Source organism: Mustela erminea, chromosome X, assembly GCF_009829155.1.
Source record: "Mustela erminea isolate mMusErm1 chromosome X, mMusErm1.Pri, whole genome shotgun sequence".
In the NCBI taxonomy this organism is placed as follows: domain Eukaryota; kingdom Metazoa; phylum Chordata; class Mammalia; order Carnivora; family Mustelidae; genus Mustela; species Mustela erminea.
In genome coordinates this window covers 7,175,926-7,188,304 of record NC_045635.1, presented here as the reverse complement: position 1 = coordinate 7,188,304, position 12,379 = coordinate 7,175,926, and the positions used below count along the sequence as shown (strand labels likewise).

General features: G+C 44.9%; 1 protein-coding gene across 3 annotated transcripts in view; it reads left to right on the top strand.

Annotated features, from left to right (window-relative positions):
- MID1 (midline 1) overlaps positions 1-12,379 on the top strand; it is a 338,332-nt gene that overhangs the window by 172,703 nt on the left and 153,250 nt on the right. The gene's annotated exons all lie outside the window — the stretch shown is intronic.

Genomic DNA, 12,379 nt, shown 5'->3' with positions numbered 1-12,379 from the left:
CTGTCAGGTCCGTCAGCGGGGCCTGTGAATGAAACCGACAAAAGTCAGATTAACAGGACGAAAGGCCCACGAGTTTTTAGTATGTATGTGCGCAAGAGTTCAGGGAGAAGGGGCAGGACTCAAAGAAGCAGTGAGAGTGGAGGGCTTCTGTGCCCTTTTTACAAAGAAAACAAGGTTTGGGCTTCAAGGATCGCTAAAATGTAGGTAAATGACGAGGAGGTCTCCGCCGGCACGACGCGCAGGGAAGGGGTATATTAGTATGGTCTGCTCATGCAAACCCATCTCGGTGTCGACGCCCCGTCTTCTTCCATGAGAAGACTCACTCTTCTCTCCCCCTGACTCCGGGGGGGGGGCACCTTCCCCCAAGGGAAATTTATGCCATGATTTTAGGCAGATAAGAGGGCACGGAGAACTCTTCCTGCAGCTGTTGGTTCTTAGCTGTCTTATTATTTTTTTTTAAGATTTTATTTTTAAAGATTTTTTATTTTAAAAGATTTATTTATTTGACAGGCAGAGATCACAAGCAGGCAGAGAGGCAGGCAGTGAGAGAGGAGGAAACAGGCTCCCCACCAAGCAGAGAGCCCGACTTGGGGCTCGATCCCAGGACTTTGGGATCATGACCCGAGCCGAAGGCAGAAGCTCAAAGCACTGAGCCACCCAAGCGCCCCTAAAGATTTTTATTTTTAAGTCACCTCTACACCAAACGTGGGGCTTCAAACTCACAATCCTGAGATCAAGAGCTGTGCGCTTTGCTGCCTGAGCCAGCCAGGCGCCCCAGTTCTCAGTTGCCTTTAGTACAAAATAATCCGGATGCCAAAATGGCATATTTGCGGGGAGGCAAACACCTAAGCTCGAGTATGAGCCAGTGGCATTCCAGGCTGGCTTCATGGGCAAGCAGGCAGTCACACCAGGCCCCGGTTCGGTTTAATGAATGGGTGTGACTGCCTTCCAATAAAACTTTATTTATGGACCCTGGGATTTGAATTTCATATACTTTTCCCATGACTTGAAATAGAATTCTTTTGATGATTTTCTTCGACCATTTGAAAACAGTAAGAACCGTTCTCTACCGACCCTGCAAGAACAGGTGGCCGACAGGAATTGGCCCGAGGGCTGGAGTTTGAGAAGCCCAGATAGGGAGAAGAGGTTCACAAACCTGGGGCACAGCCCCACCCGGGAACTCGTCAGAAGTGCAAATTTCCAGGCCTCACTCCAGACCTGCTGAATCAGGTGGGGTGGGGCGGGGTAATTGTGTTTTAACGAGCCCTCCAGGGAGCTGTGACACACACAAGCCGCTGATCTAGACCAAGCCAAGGTTCTCCACCTTGGGCTGCTCATTCTAATTCCCTAGGGGAACTTAAAAAAAAACAACCTCCCCACCCAGACCCAGCCCAGATCAATTAAATCAGAATCGCAGGGACTGAGACCCTCTCACCGACACCTTTTATTTTTTTTTTAATTTTTTAAAGACTTTATTTATTCGAGAGGCAGAGATCACAAGTGGGCAGAGAGGCAGGCAGAGAGAGAGGAGGAAGCAGGCTCCCCACTGAGTGGAGAGCCCGATGCGGGGCTGGATCCCAGGACCCTGAGATCATGACCTGAGCCGAAGGCAGAGGCTTAACCCACTGAGCCACGAAGGCACCCCTCACCGACACTTTTTAATACCTTTTAAATCTCTTTTCCAGGTGATTTCAAAGGGCAGACGAGTCAGCTGATGCTTTGATTGTGCGAATAAGGACACCGGAAGCTCAGAGTGAGGGAGTTGTCTGAGAGACGCAGCCAGAGGAATAGGCGCGGCAGAGTCCATTTCAACTTTTCTAGAGGCAAGGGTGTTAGAATAGTATGTTCGGTGGTGGAACGTGTTTGCCAAAAGCTTCGGGGGTCGTGTTATCTTTTATTACTAGTGCTGATTAATTTTAAAACACAGCTGGAAACTTGCCCTAAATAAAATGAAAACTAGTTTTAGAAACTCATTAGGCCAGAGGATGTGACTGTAATGGGAAGAAATAAGGCGCAGAGGCTCGGACAGTCCCATCTGCAAGAACTTGGGGCTGAGGCGAGACTTCCATGATCCAGGTGGAGGGCAAAGGGCCAGTAACGGGATCTCATTGCCGACCCTGGGGCTACTTGCCAGTGGATCTGAGCGTTGGGTTCCTGTTCCATATCTACAGCACGCGTAAATAAGTTATAGTCTTTTTTTTTTTTAAAGATTTTATTTATTTATTTGACAGAGATCACAGGCAGGCAGAGAGAGAGAGAGAGAGAGAGAGAAGCAGGCTCCCTGCTGAGCAGAGAGCTCGATGTGGGACTTGATCCCAGGACCCCGACATCATGACCTGAGCCGAAGGCAGCGGCTTAACCCACTGAGCCACCCAGGGGCCCCTAAGTTATAGTCTTAAATGTCACTAAGGACAGTGAGAAACCACCATTATACACTTACGGCGGTCTTCTGACTCTTAAGGACTCCTATGCCTTGGGTATATTTTTGTTTTGTTTTTCTTATTTTAAGTAGGCTCCATCACGAGCGTGGGGCTCGAACTCACAATCCTGAGATCAGGAGTCTCACGCTCCGCCCACTAAGCCAGCCAGCCGCCTCCCCCACCCCCCGTGTTTTTAAGGGGAACTTTCGAAGGCTGAATGCCTTGTTCTGATGTTCTCAGCAAAGGTGGCCCCGTATCTGCACATACCCCAGAAGGAAGAACACAGGCTGTGCACCCAAAACAGAGCTGGCAAAGGTGACACACAGATCGAAATGGATGACTAAGTAGTTTCACAAACGCATGAGTGACCATCGGGCATTTTCTTGTTTTAGTCATTACCGCATCATCACATGAGCTACAATTTTTGCGTGTTTACCCTGTGCTGTGTTCTCTGTGGCTAAGAGCATGTTTCCAGGGGCCAGTCAACCTGAATGTGTAAACCAGGAACCACAGCCTCCTAGCTTTACGACTTCAGCAAGTCACTCTGCCTCTCTGTGCCTCAGTTTTCACTACTGGTTAATGGGGATACTATGAGTACCCCTTCTTCTGGGGGCAAAGGAGAATTTAACAGGCTCACAAGTGTCTGGCATTTAGTAGGCCCTCCATAAATGTTAAATAATAGTATTTTTTAAAAGATTGTATTGATTTATTTGACAGACAAGAGATCACAAGTAGGCAGAGAAGCAGGCAAAGAGAGAGGAGAAGTAGGCTCCCTGCTGAGCAGAGAGCCCGATGAGGGGCTCGATCCCAGGACCCTGGAATCATGACCTGAGCCGAAGGCAGAGGCCTTAACCCACTGAGCCATCTAGGCGCCCCTAAATAATAGTATTTTGAAACAAATCGCTTTATTCAAATCACACTGACGTTGAGGGAGAATAAGCAGCTGAGCCATGTTCACACGGTTATTAAGTGACAAAGTTGATATTTGGACTGAGGCCGTTTCTGGAATAGGTGCTTCTAGCCACATTGCTGTGCTGCATTGAGTGGGAACAATAAATCAAGTACTACGGGCAGTGTTTTTTTTCCATGTGTCGTATAAACTTTTTGGCTTGGTTCACATTCATTAGCAACATATAGATATCTATAGATCGCTAACCCTCCATGGGCTGCACGCTTTCCTAACTATGGAACTGAATCACAGAAACATATTCCAATGGGAAAGCCTTGGAGAAATTCTGAATGAAGAAGGAAAACCTCATTTACGGTCCTAGAGAAATGGCCCTAACACTCATGTCCCGCCCTGCAGCAGCGACCTCTTTCTCCATGAGGAGTCCCCATCGATAGGCACCATGTGGGATATTTTTTTCCTCCTGTCTAGAAATGATCAAATGAACACACCCCGAATTTGGAGAGCCATTGAAGGTGAATAAAAATCACTAGAGTGCTTCACTGGGTTTTCAAAGATAACGGTGAACTCCGGACTTACCTTGAACGTGCTGTGCGACATGCTTTGGGAGGCGGATTGAGATTGGCGATTTCAGAACCAAACCAAAGCAAGCCGTGAATCCCAAACACTCCCGTATGTGGCACAGGGTCTGAGGGAGCCCTGCGGCACCTCTTCCCAAAGGAGAGCGGCACCAGGGACCAGGGTGGCAGCACCACATGCCGGAAAGAGCACGAGTTTCGGAGTCAGAGAGATGGGTTTGTCACATACACCCCAGAAACTTGCTTCGTCTTCAAGAGGGCCCGACGCATACCAGGTCCACGAGAGACCCGCGATTCCTTTGACCTCTCATTCCCTGTAGCACAAATACTCGCGCGTCTCTCTAGTGCAGATGTCCCCTCCTCAGAGTGAGCTTTCACTCCCTTAGACCTCTTAGAGCAGAGTGTATCAGCTGGTTTTGAATTCCTTTAATTGCATGAAATTAATTTGCCCATAGATGACCATAATGAAATTATCTTTTCCCCCCACACAGAGATCATTTAGGAGAAATATTCTGATATGACACAGATAGAGCTCCACAGAAGGGAGCTGTTCATTGTGTGATGTTCTTTAAATCACTCACATTAAAAGTATTTTTAAGTAGTGGCACCGTTTATGAAATAGACAAGTAATGGAAGCTCTTCCTTTTGGAAATTATTAAATCGAAGGAGAAATAAAATGAAGCTTCATTTGAATGCAGTTCCTGAGACATTTCAAAAAGCTCTTTAGTGAAAATGGAGAAAGGCAAGGCACTGCTACTCAGCGTTCGCATTTTTTCCCTTGCCTCCACTCGACGTGTTTATCTTGCATCTTGTATCAGGGGAGTAGTAGAGGAAAGCCTATCTCAGTCTGCGTGAATTTTCCTAAGTGGTTCCCAGCAGAGGAAAAACTCATCATGAGCCATCTAGTTATAAGGAAATAAAGGCAACTATTCTTTTTTTGGCTGTGAAAAGGAAGTTAAAAACAACAACAACAACAACAACAAAACCAAACCAGCCCGATCGGTATCTAGCAAAGGAAAGAGGCGTGTAAGCCATGGTTCTGGCTCATCGTGAGTTTTTCCTCTGCTGGGAACCACTTATTGAGCCGTGCCAATCAGGGGAAAAAAATACAGCCATTTCAGCAGTCTTTCTCTGCATCTGAGAAGTGTCAATCTAAAGGATAAAGCATTGTCTTTTTACAAGCAAGGAGCGCAAATCCTGTTCAAAGCTTCTTTTGATTAAAATTTCTATTCACCTTCTGTCCATGTGATTATCAATGAACCAGCCTGATTTGCTTGTTTCTAACATATAAAAACTGAGATCTGGGTCACAAAAGTAAATGTCTTTTTAATCTCTAAGGCTAATTTAAAAATCAGCTTTGAGCATTAAAATATTAAGGGTTTGAGAGACTAACTCTTTTCTTATGTAAGAAAAATAAGGGAGAGGAAAGATAAGGACAAGAAGTAAAGTGGTAATAATATAAAGAAGCGTGGCCAGTCATTCCTAGCCATACTTAAACCCAATTTTAAAAAATGAATTTAAATCAAGAATGATGCCAATTAGGAATAAAAAGAAAAAATTTTTTAATTAGTCTAATGAATTATTAGGACGTCCGGGTTGTAGGATTTTGATTCCTTGAGATCTAAAAGAATGTTCATCTAAAACAGTTTGGATCAGGGCTGTCTCATACATGTATTTGCCGCTACGCATGGCAAATCAGTCATAAACTTGGGGCAAAGTAAATCCATGGCAGGGGAAAGAGGAAATGCCAATCAGATCATATGTGCGTGACGTGGTGACATTGCCCTTGAGATTTAGCTGGGGCCATCAGGCGTGTAACTTCTCGAATGCTCTACCCTGACTCTTTGGTTAACTATGAGCTAGATAATCATAACATACTGCTAATACAGGAAGTGAGTTTAAGGACAAGAAATTGGTTGCATCACCAGTACGTATCTTTTTGTTTGTTTTTAATTATTTTTAATTTTTATCAAAGTAATATATCTTCAAAGTACAAATATACTAAAGACTTGTAATAAAAACAGCCGTCCCCTCCATTCTAGGAGCAATCCCTTTTGACTTGTAAATATTTCCTCTGCTATGGACTTTGATATTTCCCAGAATATGCTTTTATTGCTCTTTCTTGGCCTATGAATTTTAGACCTTATCTTTCATATCCTGCACAGGATCAGGAAGAAATGACCTCTGTTGCCCCACGCTCCCCATCCCAGCCCACATCCTCCCAATAAAATTGTGTCAGTTAGGACTGTGTTCGTCTGTGAACACAAACTCTGAAACACGGGCTCACACAAAGTAGCGATTTATTTTTCTCACCGAACATGAAGTCAGGGCTCATGCGGAGACTCAGGGCTCATGCGGAGACTCTAAGATGTCCTCGGGAATCCAGGGTCCTCTGTTCTTTCCTGTTTTCCAGCTTGACCACATGTCCTGCCCCTCTCGTGGTGACACAGCGGCCCCAGTCCCTCAGACGCTGCATCCGTACCCCTGGTAGGGAAACTGGGAAGGCCGAAGGGCAAACTGTGTGTCTCCCCGAAGAGCTTTCCCAGGAGATTGCCACAGCAGCTTCTATTAAATTTCCATTGGCCATACAGTGTCCCATCACCACCCACACTTGCCAGGGAGACTGGGAGATGCCCTTCAGCCGGCCACATTTCTGCCACCAAATACACTGAAGTTCTGTTGGAAAGAAACAAGGGGAAGCTGGGTACTGGATTGGCTCCCAGTCGTCTCTGCCGCAAGATCTAGATCAGAGTTTGCTGCCGATTGAAGGAGTGTCCTAGGACTGAGTTTCTTTTCATGTGCACTCTTTCGCTTTCTGGAATGAATAATAGTGTCGCCTTTTGCTTATATCCATGTGCACCTGTTCATCCTCAGATGCGATCTCTCAGTATAATTTCCCCCCCTGGAGGCCTCTGTCCAGGAGTTGTCCATCTTTCTGCTCCAGCTTGGATGGAGGCCTTTTTAGAACTATAACACCCATCATCTTTGCTTCTCTTTATGTTGGCTCATCTTCCTCGGTTTAATTCCCTCCTTTTGCTAAAACACATCTTTTTGAGTGGATTCCAAAGAAAGAGTAGAAGGGATGCAAAAATTCTGAGTCCTTCTATGGAAAAAAATTGCATTCTATCCTGACATTTGATGAATAGCATGACTCGGTATAGAATCGTCAGTTAGAAATCCTTTTATCTCGAAGTTTTATAGCTCCTACCTTCCGGTGTTGCAGTTGAGAAGCACGTAATAAATCTATTAGCAAGATTTCATTATTTATAGAGAAGAGAGCCCTTTGCTGATGGCAGTTTTGAAATTATTATTATTATTATTATTAGTTGCAACAATTCAGTAAACATTTATGGACTAATTGATTACATATTGTGTGCTTTTATATTAACAAGTCCATTGGCCAAGCTATAGTACCCATTATTCACTCAAACTGTAATCTAGGGGTTGCTGTGAAGGCATTTGTAGATGTGGTTAACAACTATAACCTTTAAGTAAAGTAGACTATCTTTGAGAATGTGGGTGGGCCTCGCCCAATCAGTTGAAGGCCTTAAGAGCAAAACCGAGGTTTCCCTGAGGATGAAGAAATTTTCCCTCGGAACTACAGGATGAGCTCCCGCCAGCCTGCCCTACAGATGTCAGACTTGCCAGTCCTCAAAATCATCGAAGCCAAGTCCTTGAAATAAATCTCAAGATACATGTTATATATCCGACTGGTTCTATTTCTCTGGAGAACCCTGACTGATACAGGCCTCATTGACCTCAGAATCTAGGAAAGGGGTTAATAAGATAAGTAAAAAAAAATACATTATTATAATAAGGTTTTTGCAAATTTAAGCACGAAATTGTAGCAAAGAAAGCAGATGACTTGGAAATTGAGAAATTGCTTTAGGGAAGTAGGATATTATTGTGTTGACATGAAGCAGAAGGTTTAACTGGGAGTGTAGAGAATATTTGACAGCAGGAGGAGTATATAAAAATCGTCACCAAGTTCCTACATAACCCTTTACCAGATTACTGAGAGGAAGATAAAGAAGGATCAGCCATATTTAATCCATCAACAAAAACTAGGAAAGGTCAAAATATTTCACCTCTAAAAGCAGAGAATTATTAAATGTTAAGTTAAGATTAAAATTTTAAAGAGCATGATTTGTTTTAACTTCTTAATTTTCCAGTGAGGAGATATCAAGTTCAATGTATTGAAAACCATGACTGGTGACCAGTTAGTCAGCTCTGTCCTGTCTGCCAGTCTGCCCTTAGGGTACATTTTCCAAACCCATTTCTCACGGTGTGTCTATTCCTTCCATTTTTGTATTCACAGATTTCTTTCCTTCTTTCCAGAATCTTGTCATCCAAAACACTAAGACATCAAGAGTTATAAAAAAACCTTTCCCGCTCCTGATTTTATCTGTCGTGGTCCACCAGGTTGCTAACACAAAGCACCACAGACTAGGGGATTTATAAGCAACAGAGATTTATTTCTCACATTCTAGAGGCTGGAAGTCCCAGATCAAGGTGTGGGCATGTTGGGTGGAAAATAAGAGCCCACTTCCTGCTTCAGACAGCTGTCTTTTTGCTGTGTCCTCCAGAGGCAAAGGGGGAGACAGCTCTCTGTGATCTCTTTCACAAGGGACTAGCATGGTTCGTGACTTTCCACCTTCATGACTTTTTTTTTTTTTAATAAATGAAGGTTTTCTTTTTTTTTTTTTTAAGATTTTATTTATTTATTTGAGAGAGAGAGAGAGCATGAGAGGGGAGAAGGTCAGAGGGAGAAGCAGACTCCCCATAGAGCCGGGAGCCCGATGTGGGACTCGATCCCGGGACTCCAGGATCATGACCTGAGCCGAAGGCAGTTGCCTAACCAACTGAGCAACCCAGGCACCCCCACCTTCATGACTTAATCGCCTTCCAAAGATAGCCCCCCACCTCCTAATACCATCACATTACGGTGAGGATTTCATCATATGCATTTTGGGGCAGCACAAACTTTCAGTCCATAATTTGCCCAATTGTCCCGTGAAAATTGGAGTTAAACTGGAACTCCATCAGTGAGCTTACCAGCCACATGGACACCAAAAATGGACTCCAAATGGCATCTATCACCAGTGCTTCTGGTATACCATGTTGCCGCCATCAACCAACTCAAAGAAACTAGCTTAAGGAGTACCTACGCCCACTGAGTAGAGACTTGTTGCATTTTTGTGACCTCCTGTAAGAATTATAGGTGGGGTTTTCTTTTCTTTTTTTTTTTTTTTTTTTCTAAGCTGGGCCTTGCATTGTTATCGACGTGAACTACCTTCCCTCATTCCCTCAAGTACAGTGTTCCTCCAGCCGCTGTTAAGTATAAGGCAACCAGCTTTCTGGAACTTCTGCGGGAGAGGAAATACTGTCTTTTCACAGACCCCAGAGACTGCACTTGCACCAAGCACACTTCCCAGGTGGCTGACTGGCCAATTTCAGCTTGGTTTTCACTGACTTTTAATGACGTGTCCTGACCCATATTTCAATAAACTCTACAAAGTTACTGATAGCCAACCATGATTTACTTACACAAATGCTAATCCCATAGGCTTTGACCTCAGCAGAACACAGAACGAGGCTGTCCAGGTCCTGCTAGCTCTCCTGTGAGGAGCCATGCTCACGGCCAGCCACGTCCAGTAGGGCCTGCCCAGGGCCACCTGCCTACGCTTCTCTGTGACATTTACTGTGTAGGTGTGTTTATACCCAGACCTGCACATGACCACAGAGGACTGTTGTCTAGACTACTTTTTTTTTCTTTTTCTTGCTTTCTTCCTTTCTTTCCTTCTTTTCTTTTCTTTTCCTTTTTTTTTTTTTTTGTGGTCTAGGCTACTTTTTATGGACTGTCAATACCACAACATTGCTTCAGCTGTCATTTGCACACACTGTTTCTGTGCTTGTATCACTTTACTCACTTACGCTATTCCCAATAAGTGGATCTAATGCTCGCTTAGGGACAACCCCCAAAGGGCCATTTATTTCATTAGAAGCTTTAAAAATTATACAAAAAAAGTCCAAAATAATTGTATTTGTTTATTTATAAATGAAAAAGACTTCATTTTTTTTACACTATCCACTTTCTTTAGGTGTTTCTGGACATTTCTGGAAGCAGCACATTTTACAACAAAAAGCCGAGTTATACTGATCTCAAACACTTGCTTCCTAGAACGGCAATTTATCACAAGAAGATCTTGGGTTATTTACCTTGCCTCGATGATCTTGTCTGTTCCTCTTAGCATGACAGTGGTGATGTCTACTTTTTGGTATTTTGGTGGAGGGTAAATGGTGCACATTGTGAAGAACCTGGCAACATGCTTGGCTCACAGTAGGCACTCGTAAGTGCTGTTTGTTAATGACACCACTGTTCGTGTTCCTGCCTTAGTGCATAATGAGAAGATGGTAGAGATGGCCATCACCAAGTACTGTCTTTCTTCCCAGTGGATATGCCCTCCCATTGACTTCCCGGGGATTATTGTATATATTCCTCCTGGAGATCTTTGGAATCTATAGCTGATAGGATGTGCAAGTATGTGGGTGCAAAAGCGTGGGATGCCTTCATACAAAAACGTAAACAGCGTGGCGTCTCAGAAATACGTCCATGAAGCTGAAGTTCTGTTTTAGAAGGCTGCCGTCTAGACTTTCACTCTGGTCTGTTTGTGGCGCTCAGACGTGTGAGCGGGAGGACGGAGGATGGCATTGTGCATATTGTTTTCATAAATACAGAATAGATATGACATTATGGTAAAAAGGTAACTGTCAGAGTTTCTACGAGCGTCTTTTCCCTTCCTTGCTGTGGCAGTGGCGGCAGGCAGATGGGGGCCCATGTCTTGGGGAAGCTGCCCATTGGATCGCGTTCTCTCCCAACGCACGCTGGTTGACCACCTACTGCACGGCAGGTACAGTGTGAGTGGCTGGGCTTGCGAAGATGAACGGGAAGCCATTCTCGTCCTTGAGAGTGTGACAGTCTAATAAGAGAGAGACTCAAGAGTGGAGGATGACAGTATCCCATGGAAGTGACCATCGTGGTTTGCTCAAGCTGGTGCTTACCACGTCCTGATTCGGCACTGCTCTTTTCCAACTCTGTGTTCAGTGTCCTCATGGTGGGAAAGGAGGGAGTATTTACAGCATGGAAATTGACAAAGGCTACTACAAATCTTGGCTTTTTTTTTTCTTCCCCTGCAGGTTGGTTGTTAAACATTTACTAGCACACCACCGGGTGTCTATGCCGGCTTTCTGAGCATAGAGGAGGGCAGGGATTAATTTGTCTTGGGCGTTGGGAAAGCACAGAAGAGGGGTGACCTTGGAGGATGGTAGGGGAGTGAATAAAAGTGAAGAAAGATGGATGAAACTCGGAAAAGGCGAGAGGAGATCCCAGCTCAAGTTTACCTTTGAGATGACGGTCACAGAAGGCAAAGGCAGTTGTGAGAAGCTTCTGTTGAGCGTGAGAAATGAGATGAGTTGCACCTTGGGATTTAACCCGACTGATACCGAACGGCAGCAGCTCTGGGTAGCTCCCTAGGTCCTGGGGCTGTGGGCACACCTAGGGCAGGAATAGGTGCAGTGTATCTCCAAGTGAATCAGAGTCCTTTGACGGGGGCGAGGGGACACACAAAAATGCGGATTCCCAGGCTCCTCCTCAAACCAGTAGATTGGATTCTCTTGGACAAGGAGCAGGGGCTTTGGGATTTGCATTTTTTAACGGTCTCCCCAGAAGCTTCCTTGCACCCTGTAGCTGGAGAACCATTATTTCAGAGCTGGCACATCCACGGTTCTCAATCTGGCGTGATTTTACCCACCCCGCCCCTGGAGGACATTTGGTAATTGCTTATTATGGATTGTCACGGCTGTGAAAATGCCACCGGCATCTCATGGGCCTAGACCGGCTGCTCAGCCTCCCACAGTGCCAACACAGCACCCTCCGCGGAGAATGATCTGACCCCAAATGGCAATAGTACTGAGTTCCAGTTCCTAAGGAAGGGCTCCGAAATAAGTACAAGTCAGCTTGTGTCCCCAGGTGGGCCCTTTGCCTACTAAGGTGGGGGACTGGGGTGGGTATGGACTTCTGGGTTGAGATATTGGGCTGCTGATTTTTCAGAGAATTGGGCAGAGTTCCTACCTACTGAGCCCATGTAGATGACACTCTAGGAACAGCCCATTCATGATCCGCTAATATGTTATTTTTGCCCCTGATGCAAGAATTTCAAAAATTAGTCTCACAAAATTGTGGCCTCTTCTTTGGGAAAGAAAATATACCACTGGTGCCACACAAAGTGGTCTTTGCTGGCCTTGCACTTTTCTGAAATCCAAAGGTAGATCTGCATTGAAATCACACTGGCTCAGAGCTGAATGAAGTTACTGTTTACGTGGAGTTAAGAAAGCTGACTTTGGGAATTCTTTTTAAGTCTGGGTTTAAGTTTAGAGGACGCCAGCTAGGTTTTCTCCCATTCTGCTGAGATGAT